At 38.5% G+C, this 24,764-nt stretch overlaps 1 protein-coding gene and 1 long non-coding RNA gene across 2 annotated transcripts in view; one reads left to right on the top strand and one right to left on the bottom strand.

The window, feature by feature from the left end:
• The first annotated feature begins 486 nt into the window (after positions 1 to 486).
• On the top strand, positions 487 to 5,754 carry LOC107306166 (uncharacterized). Its single transcript, XR_014947661.1, has 4 exons — positions 487 to 1,494; positions 2,399 to 2,514; positions 2,643 to 2,705; positions 3,872 to 5,754. It is a non-coding gene; the product is annotated as an uncharacterized LOC107306166 (long non-coding RNA).
• An 11,923-nt stretch (positions 5,755 to 17,677) lies between these two features.
• Positions 17,678 to 24,764, bottom strand: part of CRLF2 (cytokine receptor like factor 2) — a 42,044-nt gene continuing 34,957 nt past the window's right edge. Inside the window, exon 11 of the mRNA XM_085551421.1 lies at positions 17,678 to 17,716. The gene's annotated coding sequence lies outside the window, so the exon portion shown is untranslated. The remainder of the gene's footprint in view (positions 17,717 to 24,764) is intronic.

Raw genomic sequence — 24,764 nt, 5'->3', positions numbered from 1 at the left:
ACCAAAATGGTTTTTTTGTTGGTTTTTTTTTTCTTCATATTTATAAAAAAGTGCTTGCAGGCTGAGACTTTGCATGCCAAGTTTCAGCCTAAAGCGAAATTTAACAGCTGAGTTATAAACCCCTAAAAATAGGGTATTGTAATGGAAGTGCTGACACAACTTTAACTATCACAATGAGAATGGCACAGCTATAATCAAAAGTACATAGTGTACTTTGCCTTTGACTAACATAAATAGTTGTCAGGATGGACTCCAATAGAGCTCTCCATGTTATTTTGACTCCAGCACAATGGAAGTAATTCCTTATTATGGTGAGTAGAGACAAATTATCTAAAATTATAGAGTCACTGGATTTGTCTACAAATAGCAACCAAACACCCTCACATGTTGCTGTCAAGTGGCACCAAGAGCTCCAGCTGTTCTAAGAGATCATATCTTGACTCTGTCCTATGGAACTAAATTGCTTCTTTTCCTGCTTCACTTCATTAGGTGGGTGATCAGTGGGTTTCCACTGGAGTATGAAGATAATATCCTCCAACTAGACCAAGCCTTTGATGCTGAGGTACCTTTAAATTGCTGGATACTGCTGTGGCTTCTTGTTTTTGTGGTGACTTTTATATTTAATAATACGTTATTGAATAGGTGCTATGTAATTAAACTTTTCCGACAAGACTTCGTGTTTCTTTTTCCAACCCTTCTGTTACATTTCTAGGAAAAAAAGAGGCGTATTTATATATTTCATGACACTCTTAGCTTTTGTCTGTTAAGTCACCTTGTTGGTTGGTTTTCTCTCCCACCTCTTTTTCCTGTTTCTCTCTTCTCCCAGTGCACATTACTGCTCTTCTGTCTCTCTTTACCCTCATCTCACACTGTAGGGCTCCTTTTCCCATCTGTTTCTTTCCCCTCATACTTTGTATATGTGTCTGGCTTTTTCTAGTGGGGCTTAATTCGGAGGTTCCTGTACATTCAGCTCAATGAAGTCACTATTCTGAGTCAGTGACTGCCTCAGAATTCTGTCTCTCCTTCCCTAAGGCCCTTAAGGAGTTTATGGCTAATGGATGAAATAAATAAATAAAGCCAAGCACCTTATTTTGCAAACGGTTTCACATGTATAGCTCCATGTGAGTTGTGGCTGTTAAAGCGTGAGTTGGAAAGGCTGAAGCTGAGGCACAGCTTTGTGAAATACCTCTCGACTGCTTTGCAGCACCAAGAATTCCTTTGTCCCGGTATAACTGTTGAGATATACCACCATCTCCATAGGCTACAAAGGTTGGCTTTAAACATGAATTCTGCCTAAAAAGGAGATTCCTTCCACTGAATGCACTTGCAGTGCACCTCTCCTAATGCAAATAGGAATGACTCATTTTGTTTCTCTTCCAGGATATTTAACTGATTTTACTGTTGCTGTAGAAATTGAACCAGGAGGAATGTTTCAGAGACAAACGTGGGATACACATTGCTTATGGTCAGGTGACAAAAGACAGAAAACAGACAGTAAGAAAAATAATAACATATCTGACAAGAGAAACATGAAACAACTTCCTTTTACTAAGTAAAGTGCTCTGTAGCTAGGATGAAAGCTTTATTTTTAAGAGCCATACATTTTCTTAAGCTAAAAAAGAAATACAGGAAAGAAATAAAAAAAAATGCAGAATTGTATTTAGGTGAACTTGAAACTGAAATGTTGGTAATTTTAATTCTATCTTTTGTGAGTTTAGTTTAGAAATTTAGGTAGAAATTGTAAACTATTTCCAAAATATAAATGTAAATATTTGTGAAAATAGTGAAAATAGGATATTAAGAGACTGCTCATTCTAAATTTATATATATAAATCAAAATATATATAATTTCTATATATATAAATATAAAACTTTTAAGCCTGTAGAGGGAAAATTTAAATGAAGATTAAACATGAGATGTATTGCTTCTTGTATGACAAAATGGCAGATATTTTTAACTTTCTGTGTTTCTGCCTTAATTCTTTCTTTTCGTTCAGTTCCACAGAATAATGTTAAAAAACACCGTGTTCTGGGACAGCTCCCACCTTCAGGTGGCTCTTGCTCTTGGTTTTCGGCCTCGTGCCTAACACAACTCACCTGAGGCATGGTGATATCCCAGCATAACACAAACCTTGTCATGTCTTATTCCTTAAATAACACAATAAGGAAATTAAACGGCTTGCTGGTTATGATTTTCATTGTTAGGGCTTAGGAAGTCTTGAAGAATTTCAGGAAATTGATTACCCCGGGAGGGGTGATGGGGGTGGTTGATACCTACGGCTGAGGAAAACAGAAAAAGAAAAAGAAAGGAATAAAAAAGCACATATATAAAAAGAAATGTTCTGAGTAAACTCCTTTGAAATTCATACAATATACGTACACTCGTCCATGTCCGCAGATCATACTCGGACCGTGCATGCCGCCGCCTGGTGCCGTAACGGGGTCTGACGGATCGGCGTGGGCTGAATGCCCTCTACCGGGGGAACCCGGGGGTTACCCACGGCCGCACCATCCGTGAGCAAGGAGGGCTAGGGGTGGGTGCCACCTGCGTCACCTGCGTTGTCTTTGCATCAAAACACAATGAGGGGTAAGGGGGGGGGAAAAAAAAAGCTAAACTCTAAATAATGCCGACGTTCTTTCAGGAGGGAGCAGTGGGAAGGAAATCAGTGGTGCTCTTCGCAGCTCTGATGCTTCTGAGAGGAAAGGTGGGAAAGCATGACAGGCTTGTCTTCATCCTTTATGGCCCTGACAGTGCCCCCAGCACTGCTCCTGGTGTTGCCCCTGGATGCTCTGCCATGTTTTGCTGTTTTGTCCCAGACACACGTCCCAGCACCAGGTCACACAGAGGTGTGTGAGGGAGCTCTGTGCTGGGATCTCTGAGTTTAATAACATCCCTGAGTTTGACTCTCAGGAAAGGAAGGGAGGGGAGGAGAAAAGAAGGAAGGGAAGGGGAAGGGGAAGGGAAGGGAAGGGAAGGGAAGGGAAGGGAAGGGAAGGGAAGGGAAGGGAAGGGAAGGGAAGGGAAGGGAAGGGAAGGGAAGGGAAGGGAAGGGAAGGGAAGGGAAGGGAAGGGAAGGGAAGGGAAGGGAAGGGAAGGGAAGGGAAGGGAAGGGAAGGGAAGGGAAGGGAAGGGAAGTTTGATTTCTCCTTGAACAGGCTATGAAGAGTGACAAAAATGGTGACGGGAGAGCAGTGTGGAGCTGCCCACTGTGTCCGTGCTGGGTCTGCCCTGCCCTGGTCAGCTGCTCAGGGTGATGGAACTTCCTATTCCATCACCACATCCCAGATGGGTATTCAGGGAAGGCAGAGCTGCTGGATTCTGAAGGTGTAGTGGTTCTAGCCTCAAACCAGGCCCAGACTAGGAGGCTGTTCTCAAGGTACATGCAGAGAGCACCTCTTGCCAGAGCAGGGCGGCCTGAGGTCTTCTGCAGGGCAGGATGGGCAGTGTACTGGTGCAATGAGAAATATGAGAAATAAGGGGTAAAAAAAAAAATCAGTGTTTTCATTCAACACTGCTTGATGAGGATGTGTCCATTATCCCAGCTTCCCCTCTTGCCCTAAGAGACCATCTTGGCCATGGCTGCCCTGCTTGCACGTAGCAGTGCCCCTACGTCCCCTGCTGCCAGGTTTCTCCAGTTGTGTAAGCAGTCTACTTTTGAGCCACATAGGCAAAAAAAAATGTTGGTCTTCTTGAAGGAATGCTCTTCCAAAGTCAGCAGCCAGTACAGTGAGTACTGCCAGCACACAACTGGGTGGGATGAGGCTGCTCCAGCTTTACCCCAGGATCCGATCACTTACAAAGACTTCAATTAGATCCATCATGTTATCTGAATGGTTATTTTGTGATTTAATTCCCCCTGCTTTTTCACAGTGGTAATTAAACGAGCAAGGAAAAAGAGACAGATTAATTGATTGAACTGGTTCCAGGAGAAACCATTAGTCCTGTTCCTCTTCTGCTCTATATGGTGTTTAAACAACTCTGAAATGGAGCCCGGTGAATTCTGCCAACATATTTCTGTAAGCGTTGCTTTGATTTTCAAATGAATTGTCTTCATCTGCTTTTATACCCCCATTGCCTTAGCTTTACAGGAAAATTTGCACAATCTTATTGCTTATGAAAAAGCAAGAAAAAAAGCTAATATGTTTCAATATGATTGAAGATGGGTTTTTCTTCTGTGAGCTCAAGAGTTATGTGGCAACAGGACCAAAATAATGTAATGGGACAGACCAATAATCACTAATGACATTGTTCAAATATGCCACAGTGCAAATGAATTACACTATGTTGTGGATCGAATATAGGAAAATTATGTAACTTATATCACAAACAACAAACTCTGTAGGGAAAAAAAAAAAAAAAAGAGAGGGAAATGTACCAAATACTGCAGTTTCTTCCAGTTATTTTATTGAAACAATTAAGAATATTTTTCTTTTAAATTGCATTCAGTTAATGTGCATTTATGAATGTGATGTCAGTAAGAACAGAGTGTATTAGTCAAATCTGTGTTCGAGGAATATGAATAGTATTTATTAACCATAAAATTCCCATGATGTTAATAGATATACTAGCATAGTTTTTTAAGTATTTTGAAAAGAAGGAAAAAAAAAATTATGAAGGAGTGACTTCTAAGTGAATTTTACAAAAAAAAAAATCAACATTAAATAAATGCAATTTCTCATCTGGATCTAATCTAAAGTTTCATGAAATTTTTCTGTTGAACAATTATTCAGAGAGAGGTTGAATAAATATAGTGGTAAAAGCCACAATGAAGTTTTCCCGATGATTTGAAAAATAGGCAGAAAAGACACTTCTATCTCCACCTATAAGAAAGATTACTAATTTAGTTTGTATTAGTGTTACGCTTTTCTTTTTAATTTCTTTTATGGAACATTTCAGATTATGTAAGACTGCAGAAGGGCTGAAATTTTCAAAGCTACTTTTTGAATTTATATTCATTATTATTATTATTTTAATGAGCAGATCTGAAGTTTGGAACAATTCATTTTCCTAAATTACAAGTCTTTGGTGTGATAATGATTATGGGGATTCCTGTTCCAGCCCAGATAACTGTTCACCTCAGGAATGCGCTATAGATCCTCTGCCCTCCCAGGAAGACCTACATGTTTAGAGAATGCACAGTTAATTTAAATCTATGAGGAAGAACACAAAAGGCAGATGATGATGATAAAGAAATAGTAGAGGGGAGAAGAGGGGTTTCTTGCAATTCTTTCACCCAAGATGTAGCTGTGTATACACATAATATATGCTAAAATCTCAGTTTTAACAAATATCTGGCTTCTAATGATGTAGAAAACAAGATGCACCATGCCAGTATTTTACAGCGTGTGAATGTTTTATGTAGTTGTCTATAAAATGTGACCAGAGAGTTACAAAAATGGGTATGAGCTGAAGGGAAAAAAACGTGGTTTAATTTTGGGATGTGCTAATGTGAACAAAAGTCACAAGAGTTGTTGTTTTACTATATAAGAAAGGGTTTTTTTTGTTTGTTTGTTTGGTTGTTGTTTTTTTTGTTGTTGTTGTTTGTTTGTTTTTGTTTTGCAGTGTCATCTCATACACACCTGTTGGAGAATGATATAGCCAAAGAGAAGAAAGCCAAAGAGGAGAGTTCTGTGGTCAGTCCATAATCTTCCATCTCTGGCACCACTCTGTCCACTCTCAGCCCCAACTCCACATGGGTCCTTCCCACAACACCATCCTTCTCGACTCCCTGTGGGCTTCCCACAGTTTTCAGCCCTCCCAGCACTGCCCCACTGCTCCCATCCTCCGCTCACCAGAGGATTCCCCTGCAGCTCTTCTGCTACCAGAACCTCACCATGTAAGATCAGTATATCATGGCACCCACCCGGGCCTGGCTGTGGCACTGGAGCTATGTGATGAAGCCATCAGCTCTCCAAGGTGCTTATTCAGTGGCAAACCTATGAGGTCTCTGGTGACACCCAACAGCCAAGTTTCTTTAATTAAACATTTTGAAGGTTTCTCATTTGTAGCAAATACATGTTTGTTAATATTTTTTTTTTTATTTATCTCCACAAGGAGATTGAAGTGTTTCACTTGTTTTTCTTTTTGTCTTCTTTAAAGAAAAATAAACATTGAAAATGTGTCTGTCTCCTTCTCCACAAATAAATAAATCACCCAGCCCCACTGACTGGACAGGCTTTGGTATCCCTCCCAGCTCTAGCCATTTTATAATTCGATGATTCTATGAATTAAAAAGTGCCGTTTGGAAGTACCTGGTAGCTTTCTGACTATCTTTGTACATGAGAGCTAATAAAGTTATTGTCACACAGCAGCACTTGACTGCAGCCTAATGGCTAGAACAGTTTCCCAGCCAAAAAGCAAGGAAAAATGTGGCAGAGCACAGCTACATACATAGAGAAAATAGTTGTTATTTCAGGTGCTCAGGTTCCCAGTAGAAAATAAGTTTAATTAATTTATTTATTTTTCTAATTTGTGAAAATATGCCTACAGTGACCTCTAGGAACACGTGCAAAAGCCATAAAACCAGATTCATTCATTAACCATCTGACACGATGTCAATTGTGGATAGTCAAATAAACAAATAACATGTGAGGAAAACTCAAACCTCTCCATTCCAGCTTTCCATAGGAAAAAGCCTTGGAGAGCGAACACACTTGGCAGCATGTCTTGGGATCCTCACTTAGTGCCTTTTTTGGGTGACAGAGAAAATGGAATCTGAACTGTAGTGACAAACACTCTCATTTTTTATTTAATATTCATGCCTTTCAATTAAAATCCACAAATGTTTATACTTTTTTTCCATCTTTTTTTTTTTTTCTTTTGAATATGTTACACTGGCAATAGGAATGAGCTACAAAATTGAATGTGTGAAGTGTTTTCATCTCTGGGATGGGCAGAGAACTGGAAATTAGGGTTTCTGGCTCCTCATCCAACCTCTGCCACTCTTCTGCAATCTGATCCTGGGGCACCTACTCATCCAGAGTGGTTAGATGTGCAAAATTCATTACACTGGGCTTGTCAGCTCCTTGTGATTCAGCATGTTGCTCTTGTTCTGATCTTTGAAATTCTCTTGTTGCTGTAGGATGCTTTCAACAGTGAAACTATTTGAGGAAAAAGCAGGTGCACTGCAGTAATGTAATGACAAAAGTAATGGAAGGAGCCCAGCCTCTCCTTGAAGCAGCAGAGACTGTCAGCCTCCTATGGCCAAGTGACAGCAGCACTGAGATCTTGGTGCTTTATGCCTCCTCCAACACTTCCATGTGATTGAAGTGACTTTGTCCTTGCTGGTGCCTTCAGTCCCTGAAGGAAGGTACCTTTTGGGACCTGAAATGCTGTCTTTGCTGCAATGCCACCAGCAGCTACAGTTTTCCTCCTGCTAAATCCTTGTGAAACAATATGTGTTATGTTTTGCTTTATAAATAATCAGTTTTCATAAACTTATATGTCAGCTGTTTGGCAAGCACATTGTTCCACGGTAATAAATACAAGTCTGTGTCCAAACATCACAAGTAAAAAAAATAAATCCTTTGGGGCTACAACTTCATGTTCAGCAGATGAGGTTCTGTTCAACCTGGAGCTCTGTAACTGTGATGAACACAGAACAGCAGAGGAGGAAATCTTCCCTCTACTTTGCCCCCCTCAACAACGTTTTCAAGAAAAGATCAGACAGTTTTTTAATGCCTGGGGAAAAACAGAACGTGACCCACAGTCTATTTAGGCAGTTCCATTTCTGCTTGCTATTTTTAAAAGCATACACAATATTTAAAAATAATTAGCTCAAGCCCATTTGTGTGCAATGTATATATTGCACATATGTCTAGACAGAACAAGAAACAACATAATCACAACCTTACTACACTAAAGGCCTTGGCATAAGAACCACTGAGAGAGTGAAAGCCAAAGAGATTGTACCTGTCATATGTATTTCCCTCATCTAAATGTATTAAAACAAAACAAAAACAAACTTTTATTTTGCTCAGAGTTTAACCCTGTGTACATAGTAGTTATTTCAGTCTTTACTACAGTTATTAATGTTCACGTACAGTAAAACATGAGACAGAAAACTGTATGTCTTCTTTTTCTGCAACTTCAAATTTCATCTGTTCCTTGTGGAAAGGAAATGTATCTTCAGATAAGCACACACATTTTTTTCCCTGAATGTCTCTGTGTGGCAAGGAAGGCTGTATGGAGCAAAAGTGGGTTTTATTCTGCAAATGTGAGCATGTGTATCTGCAGTCTTCTGTCCCTTTAAAATTTAATTACACAGTATAATAAGGCTGCTATGTATGTATAATATTATCATATTTAGTGAATCATAGGGCTGGATATAAGGAAGAATCTCTATTGAGTCAAAATCTCCCAGAGGCGTTACTAGAGCTTGGACTGGCACATGGCTAATGCTTTTCTATTTCTTTTGATTCAACACCAAGGCTAACTATACTTGCAAAGAAAAAGATCCAGTTGAATAAAATCCATAAGAAGCCTGCTGTAATTACATAATTTGAGTAAATTTATGCCTTAGGACTTTCTTAAGAATAGAAATTCTCTGAACAGAAACAGTGTATTTCTAGGGAGTGCAAGTAAGGAGCTTCAAAGTACTCCTTATCTCAGTGATCTTGCAGGAGTTGGGTTAGATTTTCCCCACTATAGAGCACACTTCTTCACTTTGCAGCACACTGTAAACACACTTTTCATGGCAATGTCTTGTTTTGTTTAGTTTCACAGAATATGCATTGGTAATTTGTGCATCACATGCTGGCAAGCAGCATCACAGTGCACACTTGCTAATGTGAGACAGAAACCTCAGTGTATTCTAGCCCTCTTCTCATATCTTGTTAGCATCTGTTAGTGGTAGGCTGAGGTGATGAGGTGCTAATATGATACAGCAAAGGAAGTGTAATCCATGAACATTTTTGTGTCACATTTGTGTAATATATTACACTAATCTGACCAGACTTTCATGTGCTCTTACCCAAGGAATGCCATTCCACCCTCCTCCCTTCCCCCATCAATACCTTTGAAGGTTTGTGAACGATTTCCTGTACACAGCCCGTGTAAGAATGTGCACACATTCTTTCCATGGTTGAGGAAGGAGTGCTTTTTATTCCTGCTTGCTCTCAGTGTAACAATGTTCATGAACAAATTGCACTAAAGAGCAAAGCATGTTCAATTATATTCTTTCACAGCTGAGAGGTAAATGAAGTAGAAGGTGCATTCTTTCCAATAAACTTCAGATCCATTCAGCATGCTTCATGCAGTGTCTAGGGGCAATTTTTTAGCATAACTTTTATAAGGCAACAGTGTGCAGGTTGTAGAGCAAAACAAGTGGGATATGTGAACTGGCAGCCATTGTGTTTTTTTTCTAAGAGATACAGTCAACCTGTGGCATCTTGCAGACCTTATTACCTATCCTTAGACAATTTGCCAGGTCTGTTTTTCAGATCCATGATTAGTTTTGCCCTAGACTATCCATTCTTCAGCAATAGCTGTCTCTTCCTATGCATCTACACAGCTTTAACACATTGGTCTCCTACTCCCAACTGAAACTACTTGTCAGTACTGCAATCAAAACAAATACAGTAAAAAAATAAACTCTTTTTTTTTTTTTTTTTGCACTATGACTACAATATAAAATGTGTTTCTTCCTGCTGATCTGAGTTCATCAATGGCCTGATTGAAAGATATGTAATAGGAAAATTGCTTTGGCAAGTTGTTGAATATGTCTCTTCTTTGTGAATCCTCGGTTTAACATAAAATTTATAAAAAACAATGAAGAGAAGCTACCTAATACTGAAATTTGACTGCATAGGGGAACTCAAATATCTGTAGCCTTCTGGGTGTTCATCTGAGATGAGAAGGTCCTTAAATCCATCAGATGGTGTAACCAGTCATCCTATAACCTTTCAAGAGCTGCACATGACACAGGACTTTAGCTTGACTGTCTGTGTGGTAGACAATGCAACAGATGCTCGTTCCATTATATTAGGATCAGTTTTACTGTCTGGTATTTGCAGTTTTTGCTTGTTAGAGGGGTTAGAACTTCAGGAAACATCAGCTCAACAGTCCTGGCAGTGGTGGAAAAACTATTCCTGTGCAGAAAACATGATGGAAAGAAGACTCCGTATGTTCTAATAAAACAATTAACTTTTCATAATACCAAAACACAGTCTCATATACTGCCCTGACAAGATACTAGATTTCTCTTATGCTAAAGAACAGCCCCAAAACAACAATCACAAAATCGAGTTGGAGGACCTACCCAGTCCAAGAGGGTTAGCACACTTCAGCTTTGGATTAGAAGTAGTTTTCTGAACTCCTTTCCTGGTATTCATATTTAATTTGCTTTCTATTTCTAGGTTCTAGTGACTTTAGATGACATTAGTTTATTGCCAAGTGTGAGTTCATTTCGGGATGTTAGCATTAGCATTAGCATCTCACAGTGTCATTTGGCATAATAACAAGTCAGAAGAAACCTTAAAGGCTATGCCTAAACTGCATAGGCCTAAACTGCTTTCTCTGCTGCTTCTCCTTAAAACACTCTGACCTGCAATTTGTTTAGAATGACTCCCAGATACACATAATCTTTTACTGAACATTTTGACTTGCTTTGGTTTTGTTGTGGTTTTGCTTTGATTTGTTGGGTATTTTGTTTGTTTGTGGAGGTGAGAAAGAGGCATGATGTTTCATCTGAATCAGCTAGTAACCAGGACTTCCATTCTACGCTTTAGTGCAGCTCACAGGATCTGGAACAGGCATGTCATTCAAAGGGAAGCCATGATGCTCTCTTGCCTAAATGAGTAAACCCAGGTAAAGTGTTTTTGGATTATACTGATGTCTAAAAAGAAGTCAGTATGTATTAACTGGTTTCTGAAATAAGGAAAAATAATGTATTCTTATTTCATGTACTGACTTCTTATGGGTATGCTAATGTTTTGAGCACAGCTAGTTTACTGAATGTCTTGCTAAAGCAAACATAAATTAAAGATAAAGAATGTATAAATTGAAAAGCAGGAAATAAAAGGATTAGAAGCTTTTGAATTTCATGAGTATGTTTTTAAAATGGTTTCTTCTGGTGCCTCTTTTCACTCATCTTGCAGAAGATTTGAGAGAAATAAGAATCTTGGTAGGTCAGGACTTGTGTTAGTAAGAATATAAGGACTTCATGGTTTCACAGAGAGCACTTCCAAAGCCATGTATCACGTGTGAGGGTGAGGTACAAGGGTAGAGAAATGCTGGAAGGGTTGCAGACAGTGGAAATTGCTTGTGAGAATTGGGCTGTTCTCTCTTACGTACGAAAGAGATGTTATGATGGCTGCCCAACTGAGTGTTGCAGCAGGGCTGGACAGCTTGCAGGAGGTTAATTCAGTATTTGTAAATGCTTTGAAAGGAACAGAACGTTTATTTTGCTTCTGAACATAAAGAAGAATTTCAACTGAACAGGGAGAGAATGGCTGTATGATTTGGAGTACCAGAAATAACTATCCTTCGATTCTGCCCAGTTAATTATTTAAGTGGGGGAAGCTATTAAAAAACACTAATTTCCATGTTGCTTTCAAGCAAAATTTGTTCGCAAACTGTTATTTTGAATCTTGTGTTAGTAATATGTACCTACAAGAGAGAATGTTTTAATCCCAATGTCTCCCTTCTTAGTATTTGATTCTAATTACTACACCTGATGTAGTAAGAAATAGAAAATGCTTTTGCTAAATCTCAGGAAAAATTCAGACAATTTAAAATACATGTTTTTACTGTGATAAAAATGCAGATGCATGCAGAACAGATTATGCTACTATATGAGAATACTGTCATAGTGTTTAACGTGTGTCATACTTAGAATTTATTACATTAAATATTTCAATGACTTTATTACTGGTCAGTGTAGTTATTATCTGAGTGTGTTATACATCCAGAATTTGGATAGCTGTGTACTACTTTTGCGTATTAAGATCTGGGTTTCTTAAGGATGTCTCTGTTCTATGGCACCTAGCAAGAAATAGTAGAATTAGTGTATCAAAACAAAGTCTTTTCTGTTACGGAAAACACGTTAAGTTCTCTTTTAAAGATTAGGCAAATGTCAGTATAGTTGTGGTTGACAGCATATAGTCAGTTCTGTCTGCTAGGAGAAGAGAGCTTTGGATATATTCCCTTGTCATTTATAACATTTAAGCATACTTTAGGAAAGGAATTTATGAATGATGTTTATTAGTCTTACTGTCAACACAGAGTAAGTGATTTGCTTAACCAGTCAAACACTAAGTAATTAGTATTAGAGTATAACAAGTAGAAAGTTTTCAATTTCATTTCTATAAATATGTGAAAGACATAGGAAATTGGTCTTTTGGGGCACCTTCTAAAATAGAGCAGTCCAGTTAACTGAGTTTGTGCAGTAAATGAAATATAGTATATAGGGTTTGGTCTGCAACATATGCAGTCTTCATTGCTGTAGACTGGTGTCTGAATGAATAACAATTGATAATCCAGCATGATGTATAAGAAATCTTATGAGACAGACTTAAGGAGTTCAAATAAGACATCATTAGACTTCTTATGATGTTGAAAATAAGTGCACAATTAAAAAAACAAATAATAATTAATTAAATTAATTAAAAACAAAAACAAAAACAAACAACCAGTAAGGAGTGAAGAAAATGTAATTTCCCACCAGAAAATGTAAAACGAAAACTATTTTGAAATAAAATTCAAAACCCATTAGAATTTCAAAAATAAACCCTAAACTAAATATGTCTTCATGTAAAATTTGATCAAACTCAATATTATTAACAGAAGACAGATTATATCTCTTTTTATCAGATATCCTAAAGCCTGAAAAAATGTCCAATTCCATGCACAAGCAGTAAACTATTTATTTATTTTTTTAAGAATAGAAAGAATGTTCAATTTTTATAGATGAAATGAGCTTAGAAACATCTGTATCCATAAAATAATATAATTTGTTGTTTTATATTGTTCACAGTGGTTCCCTCGTGCAACTGAGGAAATGTACTGGAGAAAACTGTTGAATGAGTAGCCAATATGGGGATTGTACAACACTGCCGTAAAAGTGAAACAGCTTCTCAGTCAGTTGAACTAATGCACTGTCTTTCATATGAAGAATGTTGGCCCAATTATGAACTGAGTCCAGGCCAGATGAACTATTTATTTGCATAATTTTCTACTGGGGTCCTTATTCTATATCCCCGGGAAAACACTCTTCTGAAATGACAAAATAAATTTCAGCTTACAGCATCAGAGACAGAAATGAAGATCAAATTGAAAACTATAGTTTACTTGCTGAAACTAATATGGTTTACATTAATTCACATGTAAATTGTAATGTGTCTTAGCCAGTGAAAAATTTAGCCAAAGCTATTTGGCTTCAGTGGAAACAGAATCCTCACAAAGGGCCTGTGACCAAGTTTCTATAATAGAGAACTATAATTTATTTGTTGTGGTTTTAATAAGGATCTTCCTTGTGATCTTTCCTCACTTCTACATTTGGTATTGTTGGAACTGAGCAGCAGAGTTCTTGAGCAAAAGGTACCAGATTAAAATTTAAACCATTCCCACTTGTCCTATCACTATCAACACATGTAAACAGTCATTCCCCCTCCTTTAAGTACTGGAAGGGTTCTTCTTAGAGCATTTCCTTCCTCATATTTCTATCCTAAGAGTTTTTTACTGCAGTAAAATCTGCCCAAGTTGTGAGTATGAATGTATAACCTGCACAGTATTTTTATACAGACAACCTAATCTCTTTGTGGACATTATTTTATATTCCCAGTCAGATGGGCATTGTGCTGTTCTTTCTTTTCTCTGACCATATCTAAACATATTTATTTACACATTTTTATAACAACTTCATACAATTTTCATAACAGTTCCACTCAGATACAATTTCAAAAGCTTTGTACCAGTCTTCTTGTTGTATAGGTTGCAAGAGGATCCGTCATCTCAGCTAGCTTCCCTGCCATGAGCCATTTATCACAACAAAAGGCACTGTGTTAACGACATGGCTCATCAACAGTCAGTCCCAGTGCAAAAGATGTCAGATCTGCTGATGGAGAACAAGGATAATTTGGATTTAGCTTTTTGAAATGGAAAAGTGGCAGGGGCTGTGAAAAAAAATCACCTGTAAATTGGATGACAATTGACAATTTTCTACTTCTTTTTATATAAATATAAATTTTGGACTTCTTTCTCTATCCCTCCCCCCCCTTCTTTTTTCTCTTTCTTTTCCTTTCTTTTCTTTTTTATTTTCTATTCTCTTTTCCTTTTTCTTTTCCCCTTTCTTTTCCTTTTGCTCTCTCTTCTCTTCTCTTCTCTTCTCTTCTCTTCTCTTCTCTTCTCTTCTCTTCTCTTCTCTTCTCTTCTCTTCTCTTCTCTTCTCTTCTCTTCTCTTCTCTTCTCTTCTCTTCTCTTCTCTTCTCTTCTCTTCTCTTCTCTTCTCTTCTCTTCTCTTCTCTTCTCTTCTCTTCTCTTCTCTCTCCTCTCCTCTCCTCTCCTCTCCTCTCCTCTCCTCTCCTCTCCTCTCCTCTCCTCTCCTCTCCTCTCCTCTCCTCTCCTCTCCTCTCCTCTCCTCTCCTCTCCTCTCCTCTCCTCTCCTCTCCTCTCCTCTCCTCTCCTCTCCTCTCCTCTCCTCTCCTCTCCTCTCCTCTCCTCTCCTCTCCTCTCCTCTCCTCTCCTCTCCTCTCCTCTCCTCTCCTCTCCTCTCCTCTCCTCTCCTCTCCTCTCCTCTCCTCTCCTCTCCTCTCCTCTCCTCTCCTCTCCTCTCCTCTCCTCTCCTCTCCTCTCTCTCTCTCCTCTCCTCTCCTCTCCTCTCCTCTCCTCTCCTCTCCTCTCCTCTCCTCTCCTCTCCTCTCCTCTCCTCTCCTCTCCTCTCCTCTCCTCTCCTCTCCTCTCCTCTCCTCTCCTCTCCTCTCCTCTCCTCTCCTCTCCTCTCCTCTCCTCTCCTCTCCTCTCCTCTCCTCTCCTCTCCTCTCCTCTCCTCTCCTCTCCTCTCCTCTCCTCTCCTCTCCTGTTGTTTCTGTCTCCTCTGTATTTTTTTTTCTCTCTCTTTCTCTCACTCTTTTTTTATCATTAGTATTTTGCCTTTGTAAGACACTCTAAGTTTATCAGCCTCAACAATTCCACTTACTCTGAGATCTTAAATATGAAGGACTGAGAGATCAGTACTAAGGAAGTTGAAAATATGTTTGTTGAAGTCTCTAGAAAACAATAATTCAGCCAGCCGCAGACATATATCTTTTAGTGTGTTGGTCTCCCTTTTGATAAGTTTAAAAGCAGTGTTGGCAAGAATGCTGCCATATGTTCTGATAAAACAACACCAGTTTTTCAAGTAATTGAGCTGGAAATAATTGCATAGGACTTTCAAATTGTTGGGTTTTTTTCGTTGTTGTTGTTTGTTTGTTTGTTTGTTTTCTCAGCCCAATGTTTATTTTCCAGGATTTTCAAAATACTTGATTACTGAAATGTCAGATTATCTCTATCTCTTTTAATGCTGCATTCTTTTTGGTCTGTTTTTTTCTTTGAATGTACTTCTAAGAAAAATTAAAACCTGCCTATCACCAAGGATTTCAGTACAATATACGGCTGTTTGAATTGAACTTTTGAGGAGTACTATTTTTGGAGATAAAGAACTGAAGCACCATAAGACCCCAGATTTAAGGTAACCATTTTTGAGCCAGGTATTTAAGCTAGCAGCTTGCAAGCACATGCGTAACTCATTTAACTGCAAGTAGTGTTTACTTGTGCTTACTTTAAACACATGCTAAAAATTAAACATGATCATTAGTGCTGGAAGAATCAAGGCCTCTACAGATAAAAAGAAAAGTGAAACATGTAAGTTATTTGCATTCAGCTAAAGCATTCAAGATGGAGTCTCATGAAAGTTGGAGTAAAATATTAATTCAGTTTGGTTTGAATCTACATGCTCTTCTGTGGTTTGCCAAGTGTTCAAAGGAGCATAGTAAACAGTTAAGTAGCAAGTATCAAACTAGGTTAAGGTGTCTAGTGAGGTACCACAGGGATCTCTATTAGGGTTTATTTATTTAAGTGTCATTAAGAACTAGGAGAGGGATTCTGTTAGTGAGGCATATAAATTGAATGTTAATGACCACAGTTTAATTAAATTCACGGTTGACATTATATTGGAAAGAAATTGCAAGCATTAGGAAAATAATAAAGATGGAGATAATCGTATAGACAGGAGAAAATAAGCTGAGGATCAGTTTAAGAAAACTGATACAAGTGGGGAAAATTATTGTAGTGGAAGTCTGTATTCAGAAGGTATTCCGTCATGGAGTAGCTTTCCATACTACTTCTGAGCACATTTTAATGACTTCTTTTTCATTTGATGACATACTTTTATAGGGAAGATGTTTATTGATATGCTTAATGGACTATAAAGTAGAACAGCACTGTTTGAGATTCTTGAAAGACACAAGAATAGAAGGGCAAGCAGTCACCTGAGACTATGAATACCTGAAGACATAATGGATTTTATATTTTGAATAGTAAAGAACATCTTCTCTACTGGTAAAAGGCTGAAAGTATAACAAAATCATCTGATGTATGTTTCCTTATACAGTGGTAATACGGGTGTCAGCTATGAGGCTCTTCTTGGACATTTGAAAAATATAATCTGTAGAACTGACAGTGATTCTACCTGACTGAGAGACATTACCCTATTTAAAAAGTAGTGCTAGCAGTGCTTGACAGAAGATAACTCTGCAAGTAAACCTTTTCTGATTCTGATTCTTAAGTTTCTATGACAAAAATTGTTCCTTCTAGTAACATGCTGCTGAGGAATCTGTAGTGCCTACTTTATGTGCCTCAATACTCTGTCAGGAGACAAGTTTTCCAAACGTTTAATCAGTTTGCCTTTGTTAGTCAATGATGTGTTCTCCAGCACTTTTAGCTGCCTCACTCATTTGGGATATGCAAAGGTGCACCTCACAAACTTTGAAAACTCTGGCAGAGACGTGATTGTTTTCCTTATTCTGCAGCTTTCAACATAAAAGAATTCATTTGTTATTTTCTGCATCTTACCAATGTCCATTCCTTCCATAGGCCCCTCTGATTTATCATCCTAACGCTACAGAATGGCTGTAGTTGATGTTCTGTCAAAGCTGCAAAAGGAATAGCTAACAGCTGTGTGTGGATTGTATTGAAAAAAAAAACCACACATCCTATGATTTTACTTGTTCCTTTCTAGTTGCAGTTGGAAATGGCACTAACAGATGCAATTTAGTAGTCTGTGCAGTTTAAGAGTTTTTTGCTTCAACCATAACTTGTCCAAAAGAATATTTCAACCTGATGGTTAATACGAGATAGTTAAGCCTAAATTTATGAGCTGAAATGTATCTGATGTTATGTAATTAGCTCTGTATTTACTAGACAGTCTATTTCTATTTTATTTCTCCATTTGCTTCTAGAAGTCATGACTCTTGTATGCGTGGATATATCTCAACATGTTTTCCTTCCTTTTTCTTTGGAAGGGTGGAAGACCCAGCTTCCAAAATGAAATGCTAGCCAATTAAAGTTAATTTAAAAATGATTAAAGATGTTAACTCAGCCACTTGAGCTCTGAAAATACTTCAGATTCTTCTTACTGAAGAAAAAACAGGAAGCACCTTGGTCTTGACAGCCCAGCTTAGCTCCATCTCTCACCAAAGTCTGAGCAGGATTCAGGGGGTAGTTTGCTTTTGCTGAAGGCACCTGCAGCAGGCAAGTAAGAATGTTAACAGGGAGCACAATGAAATCACCTGGAAAAAATTCATCACAGATCACAGAGTGGCCATAACGGGAGATGGTTTGTATTCGTCATATAGCAAGAGTTACATAAAAGCATTTTATTATTACGTGGAAGGTACAGATTCAATTTTGGTTTACTTCTCCATATTGACTGCATGAAAAGGTTGCCCTCTTTAAGTATTTTAGCTAACAACAGATTCGGGTAAAAGCACACAAGTAGTCCTTTATATCAAGCAATCACTGATCAAAATGTAAATAAGTAGTTTTAGGTGCTCAGACTGGAGTCCAAGACTTTTTCGCTCTCTTTTCCTTTCTTGTTACTGATACAAAAGGTTGGATGGAGTTTCCCATAGGTGAAATTCAGTTTTAACTTCTTGAAAGATTTGTTATGAAAAGCAAAGATGGAATGCCTGCTATTTTATATTTTATGTGGGTTTATGTAGTTTTGGCCCTGGGCAACCTCATCTAGTGCCTGATTTAGTGGTTGGCAACCCTGCCCATATCAGAAGGCAGGAACTAGATGGTCTTTAAGATCCTTTTCCAACCTAAGCCATTCTGTGATTCTGACTCCATTATAAAGATGAGGTCACTTATATATTTATTGACTCCATTGCTGATCCAGTGAAAGTGCTTAAAAAATATGTCCTTTCTTATGAAATTTCAAGAGCCATATTTACTGAACCCTCTGCTAACGGTAGTACTACATCTATATTCACACAGGTTTAATCAGCTGAGGACTTAAGAACACTCTGGAGAGCCTTATAGAGAGTATGCTGAACTCCCTTCTGTCACAGTTAGACAGCTACTGGTAATGGAATAATCTGGTTTGAAGTTAGTTCAGAGTTACTACTTTGGATCCTCTTATTCAGACGTTTGGATTACAAATTTAGAGATGGGACTTTCTGCAGGCAGTAGGCTGTCAGTTGCTTTGTTGGGAAGATGTTGCTAGCTTGGGGGCTGTGGAGTAATTCTTGTACGCTGATGTTCTTTAGCAAGAGCACAGTCATATCTCCTCCCAGAAAAATATGTGCTACGATGAGCCATTTTCGAAGTTTACCTTGAGGGATTTTCCATAAATTCTTCTTGCAGGAGCATAAAAGAGTAAATTTAATAGCATTTAACAGAAGTGAGGAGGTAGAGAAAGTTGCCTACTGTGCCCACAAGGCATTGCTGTAGACAGCCAGTGAGGTGGATTTCCTTTACTTTCGCATTTCCTTTTGTTCCCTGATTACATAGACAAACATCCTTCCTCCTAACCATCCAATACAGAGGACATCACATCTGTGAACTCCCTGGGGGTGCACCCAGCACTGATGCATGGACCTGTCACACACCTACTGAATTTTAAATGAAGCAGTCTCTAAAAATGACTGAAGACTTCATAAGAAACAACAAATTTACAAACAGCAGTAGGTATAAAACCCGATTCAGTCCTTTAGATTTTACTTAAACTTCCATATGAAAAAGTACAATGGAGTACAAGGGAACACTTCACACCTCAATTTAAACCATTGTTTTTCAAAGGAAATATAACTTACCACGTATTTCTTACCAAGTGGAAAAAAGTGTTATGCAAACAGAGTCATGTGTGAAAGTAATCCTTATCTTGCTTCCTGGACTACTTGGAGAATAAAATAAAATAAATCTAAATCGGGTCCAAATAGTCAACAGAACTCGAACCTCTGTTGAAAATGCTGTAAATCAGGGGAAGTCAGTTGACTGCAATAGGAAACATTCTCTCCTTGCGCACACTTGTAGATCAGGACTAACAACTGCACTATTTAAAGCAACATTCTTACTTCATTTTTAAGGACTGTTTGCAGATCAAAGTGCTCTCATTATGAATGTGGATGTCATGTTTAGTCTCTGCTTTACTACCATATAAAGTACTCTCAAAATATTTCCTTTTTTACTGTGAAGTAAAACATTCTTGGCACCGCTAGTTCTCTCCTGCTGTAAGTATTGCTCCTAGTAGTACAAAAATGCATATATAAAATTTTTTTACTGTAGCTAATGTCATCTCAGGTGATCATCAGAAAAAGTCTTAGTTATGTCTTCTGGTTGTTTAGGACAGCTTCTGAACCTATTATAATTCTTAGACAATACTGTGAACTGTAGATAGTTTCCTGAATTTAGCAAGAGTTTATACAGGGGTAGCAGCATTAATAAGAAAACTAATATGAGTCTGCAGTACTTCACAGGTGGATCTTCCTTTGCCTGAAGTCAGTGTCTCCATTTAACTGAAATCAGGAAATGCACCATCTCCTCCTGCTCCTATTCCATGTATATGTCTTCAGCCAAACTTTTTCCTAAGTGCCTTCCCACTCAATCCACTACAGGCTGTATGGCTGTACAGGTTGTAAGCTATCACATGCACAGGAGCTCAGAGCTCTTGAACCATAAATCAGTAAAAGCTGTGAATTTATTGCCCAATATACAGTTATCCTTTTTTTTTTTTCTTTTTTCCATTTTATGATCTTTTAGAAGATATTGGACTGATTGGACATTCGATCTGATGTGCTCAGACGTTCTTAGTTTGTGGTGTTTTTCTTTGTCTGTCCAGCCCTCACTGATGTACAGCTCATCTTACCAAGCCCAACAGTTTTGTGACATGCTCAGCTGCACAGTGTTTTGCTTCTAAATAACCTAGTGCTGAGGTACAAACAGCAGTAGTAATAGCAAAGTTATTTGCTATTGAAAATTTCTTATTGAAATGCAATAACAAAGCTCTTCCTACCATTGTTGTTCTGTGTAGTCTTTCCCCTCCAGAAAATGTGCTTCAGAATCAGCGGACTTAGCTGTGTGTTTCAAAGGTGGATGCACACAGAACTGTGTGAACTAAGACAGGAAACAGATCACTCAGTTGGGCCATCTGGTGAAATCTATCTTTTGTCACTTGACACTTCGGCATGAGGCTGTAGCTCAACTATCACAGTTTGGAAGAGGTAAGCAGTCAGGACTTTCTGGGTTTTCCACAATTTAGAAATAAATAATATTTGAACTGTTGTTGGACCATTAAATCATCCCATTTCAAGAGAATATTTGATAGTAATGCTTTCCTGACATTTGAAGCCTCAAATCTTCTGTTTTTCAGAGTTGGTTGTATCAGAGCTATCTTTAGTCTGTGGTGTTTAAGATTTGTATAGTAGATGTCATTCCATGCATTTCAGAGTATTTCTAGTACATTTTACCTGCCAAAAACACCAGAGACAATTATATTAACTGAGATCAAGAACTTGAAAAGTTTAATCATTTTAACTTCAATTATTCTCTACTGTAAATCTAGATCAGGAAAAATGGGACTGGAGTCAGTATAACGATGCATGTTTAAAAACTTCATAACATGAGCAAGCATGAGGTTGACCTACAAGGTATTTCCACCAATGTAAACTATGATGCTTTCTCTCATGACTAATTTGAGTTTTTCTTTTATTTTGTTCTTTGTGATTGTCTTAGTTACTCAATGGTGATATAAGCACAAGTATATTTCTCTTGTCACTTGTAAGATGCACTGTGGTGAATAGGTTTTTTAACAACTGAAATCACAAAAGCGGCCAAGCAGAGTTTAGTCAAACTTAGTAAGCAAATATTTAGGTCTAGATAATGCTGTATTTATCTACAGATAATACCAACAGTCGGCTCAGGTCATGACCAGTTCAGAAATGTAAACAGAAATGCTTTCATGCCATAATAATAATGCAAGGGAAATCAGAATCCTTTGGAACTATGAAACATCTTGGAAAAAAGGCGCGCAGGAAAAACTGGCCATTGTTCTTACTAAGAGGGGCAAAGTTCCCATCAGTTTTGAGTTGACAGTATCTCACAGAGTCTGTCCTTCACACCTGCTTGTGGTTTCTTTCATCCTCCAAAGTATGGACGGTGAACTTTCATATCCTAAAACCTATTTTTATTCCCAGCCAGATGTTATGGGGCCAAACAAATATAGACATATTGTTACAGTGCTGCTCCAACTGGACAGATCAAATCTAGATCTGCACCATTTCCATCTTACAACGTGATATAGGAACAGGCCAATTGCTGATGGGCCAGTATTCTCCTGAAGCCAAAAAAATGTCCTAATAGGTTGAGTCCTGGCCCTCAGCCATCTGTTGACTAGTTTGGCACAAGGATATTCCAAATTTCTTCCCTTTATTCTTCCTGCTTCATGGATCTAAGTGATTAGACTCCAATCTCCTTTCCAAACCAGTTTTTTACAATGCTGGCACTGTTTCCACTAGTGACATCCCCTTCCTACAAAATCATCTTCTTCCTGCAAATTGTTCTAAAAGGGTTTGTAATATTATTCTGGCATAGCTCCTCTAAACATTATTCTTTGAAACCTTTGCAAAAAAATCACTCATTTCATTATATTCCTCTTTTTTTTTCTTTTTTCTTTTTCTTTCTTTCTTTTTTTTTTTTTCTTTTTTTTTTTTTTTCCCTTGCCAATGATTGGGCTTTTTGTATTTTCCTTCATTTCAACTCAGATGACGTTAGAAAATGTCTTTCTGAACTATCTCTCTCTATCCTAGGAAAAAGGCAAACCGATTTTTATATCAATAGCTACAAAGTGTGTTCTTCTTTATTATTATGCCAGAGTAAATCAAAATAACCATTAAAAAACTTGACATTGCAATTAAATTGAATGAAAGGATTGAGAATCATAGAATCAATAGAATCACCAAGGTTGGATAAGACCACCAAGATCATCTAGTCCAACTGTCCACCTACCACCAGTATTTCCCCACTAAACCACGTCCCTTAGTACCACAAAACAGAAGTGTCTGCTTCTGGTTACAGGAGTGGAGGGCTGTGCAGCATAACTTCACCAGCTGTACTGGTGATGATCTCAAAGATACCAACTGGATTTCAAAGGAGAATGAGGGGAGGCAGTGATCCCTCAATATGACAAGCTGGAAGTCCTTCAAGGAAAAGACAACTCTTAACTTGCTGATGTGCCTTGTCACTGCCCATTATGATTTATTTCTCTAACATTCTCCAGCCAAATATATTAATATCTCTAAAATAATGAAATAAAATAATATTATTTCTGAATATCAGCAAAGTGGGGACTTGGGGATACCTTGGTGGGGGTTCTGTAGGAGGCAAATAGGCACAAAGGAACTTCTGGAGTGCACTGTGTACTGTAACAAGCAACGTCTCATCAGATGGAGTGGCAAGATTTTCCTTTGCCTCCCTTTTCTTCTAGATCTTGTGCTCTGCATAATTTCCAGTGTTTAGTACCTGTTCTTGTGATTCTGTATCTCTTGTCATTCCTGTATGTGTTAGAAAGATCCTGGAATAAGATCCTGGAAATAAGATATGTCTTCTAACTGTGCTGGTAAATCATCAAGACCACTTCATTACATCACACGGACTATTTAAGACAACTTTGATTATTTTTCTAAAACATTTATTCTATCTTAACCACACACACCACTTAACTTGGAGCAGTGAAAGAGTGTGGCTTGCGTTGTGCTGCAGCTCAGAGCCAATGTTTGTGTCACTCCTCTTTGAGTGTAAGGATCTGTGAATCAAAACCAATGCTTTGGTTTATTTCCAGAGAAACTAAGTAAAACAATCAGAGACAGCTCACAAACAAACAAAATTGGCTGCCTTTACCAGTGGAAGTAAATTCGCTTAAAACATGTTTTGACACCTAAGCTGAACACTGAAGAAAGAAAGCTTCCCTTTCATTGGTAAGCTCCACCTCACCTGCTTAAAAATTGTTGCCACAGATGAAGTTTCCCTTTTTAACAATAAACTATTTAGTACATTTTGAGCTTCAGCTTTTCACTTTTACAACCAAATCATTAATTATGACCTTTTTAGTGTTGTTATTAAGCAGTTACCTTCTTTTCCTTCAAATTCTTTTCTAACAGTGAACCTTCTGTGTCAGTGGCTCATGGGCTGCAGCAGTCGTAACATGTAAGTAGCATCCACAGATCAAAGCGGGGAAAAGAGGTTTGCTGGAAAGAGGAAACACAGCCAGGACAGGAGGAGTACATGAACAGGCAAAGCACTGACTCCTCTTTCTTTGTTGCTGTTGTTAGCCACAATGGCTAGAGGGTGACTCCATAAGGAAGGCATGGGTGTTTGTTGTAATGTAGAAGTTGAAACCATGCAAGACTTCATCTCCTTAGGCTGGGGGAGAAAGCTACAGGCACCTCTCCAGCAGGCAAGCACCTACAGCATGATGACAGGCGACCAGTGGCACTGGCTCTGCTATGCTATGCTATGGCCTGGGCACGGCTATATGGCTCCATGGGCTGGAAAGTGTGGGTGGGCATGGGGGATTCGGCTCTGGAAAGGGGTAAAGCCTGCATCACTCAACAGCAGCTCAGTTACTGACACACCAGGTTAAATTAAGTGCTCTCACTGGTTCACTAGAAGTGAAGGCTGTACTGCTGACACATTTATCTCACAAATGCACAGGGGTGCATATGTGAGCTTCCCAGGCTGCCACTTGGCCTGATAGGGATGTGCTCCCATCTCTGCTGAATCCTCAAGGTACCTTGTGACAGGGCTGCCTTTTCATTAGTGCACTATGATCAGCAGATCTCAGAGGTCCTCTCGTAGTTACCTGTGAAATTAGAATGGATATAGGCTTTTTCCTCATTAAGTTAAAGTTTCTTTCTTCCCTCTTTCCATTCTTCTTTCTCTCTTCTTCAGTTGCCACTGAAGATTAAATCACCTCAGGAGAAATGAGGCAGAGATCTGCTGCCACCTTCTGCTCACATGGAAATCCTTCCCTGTCCCCAGCGCAGAAACAGCGCCGTGCCAGGGAAGGGGCTACACCTCACGGAAAGGTAAAATATTGCACTGTGATCTACATCTGCACACGGCATTGGTTGGATTGAAAAAATGCAGAGAGAGCTTCAGAGTGAATCCAGTATTGAGTGCAATATTCAGAAAAGGGGTCCCACTTCTGTACGTACGGCATCTACAAAAGCACTGCATACTAAACTCCAGTGAAGATGCACACAGTGATCTCTGTCAGAGTTAGAAGTCTAAC

The sequence above is a fragment of the Coturnix japonica genome, chromosome 1 (assembly GCF_054131305.1).
Source record: "Coturnix japonica strain WE chromosome 1, WE-NBRP24, whole genome shotgun sequence".
NCBI lineage: Eukaryota > Metazoa > Chordata > Aves > Galliformes > Phasianidae > Coturnix > Coturnix japonica.
This window is presented reverse-complemented; position numbering and strand designations above follow the sequence as displayed.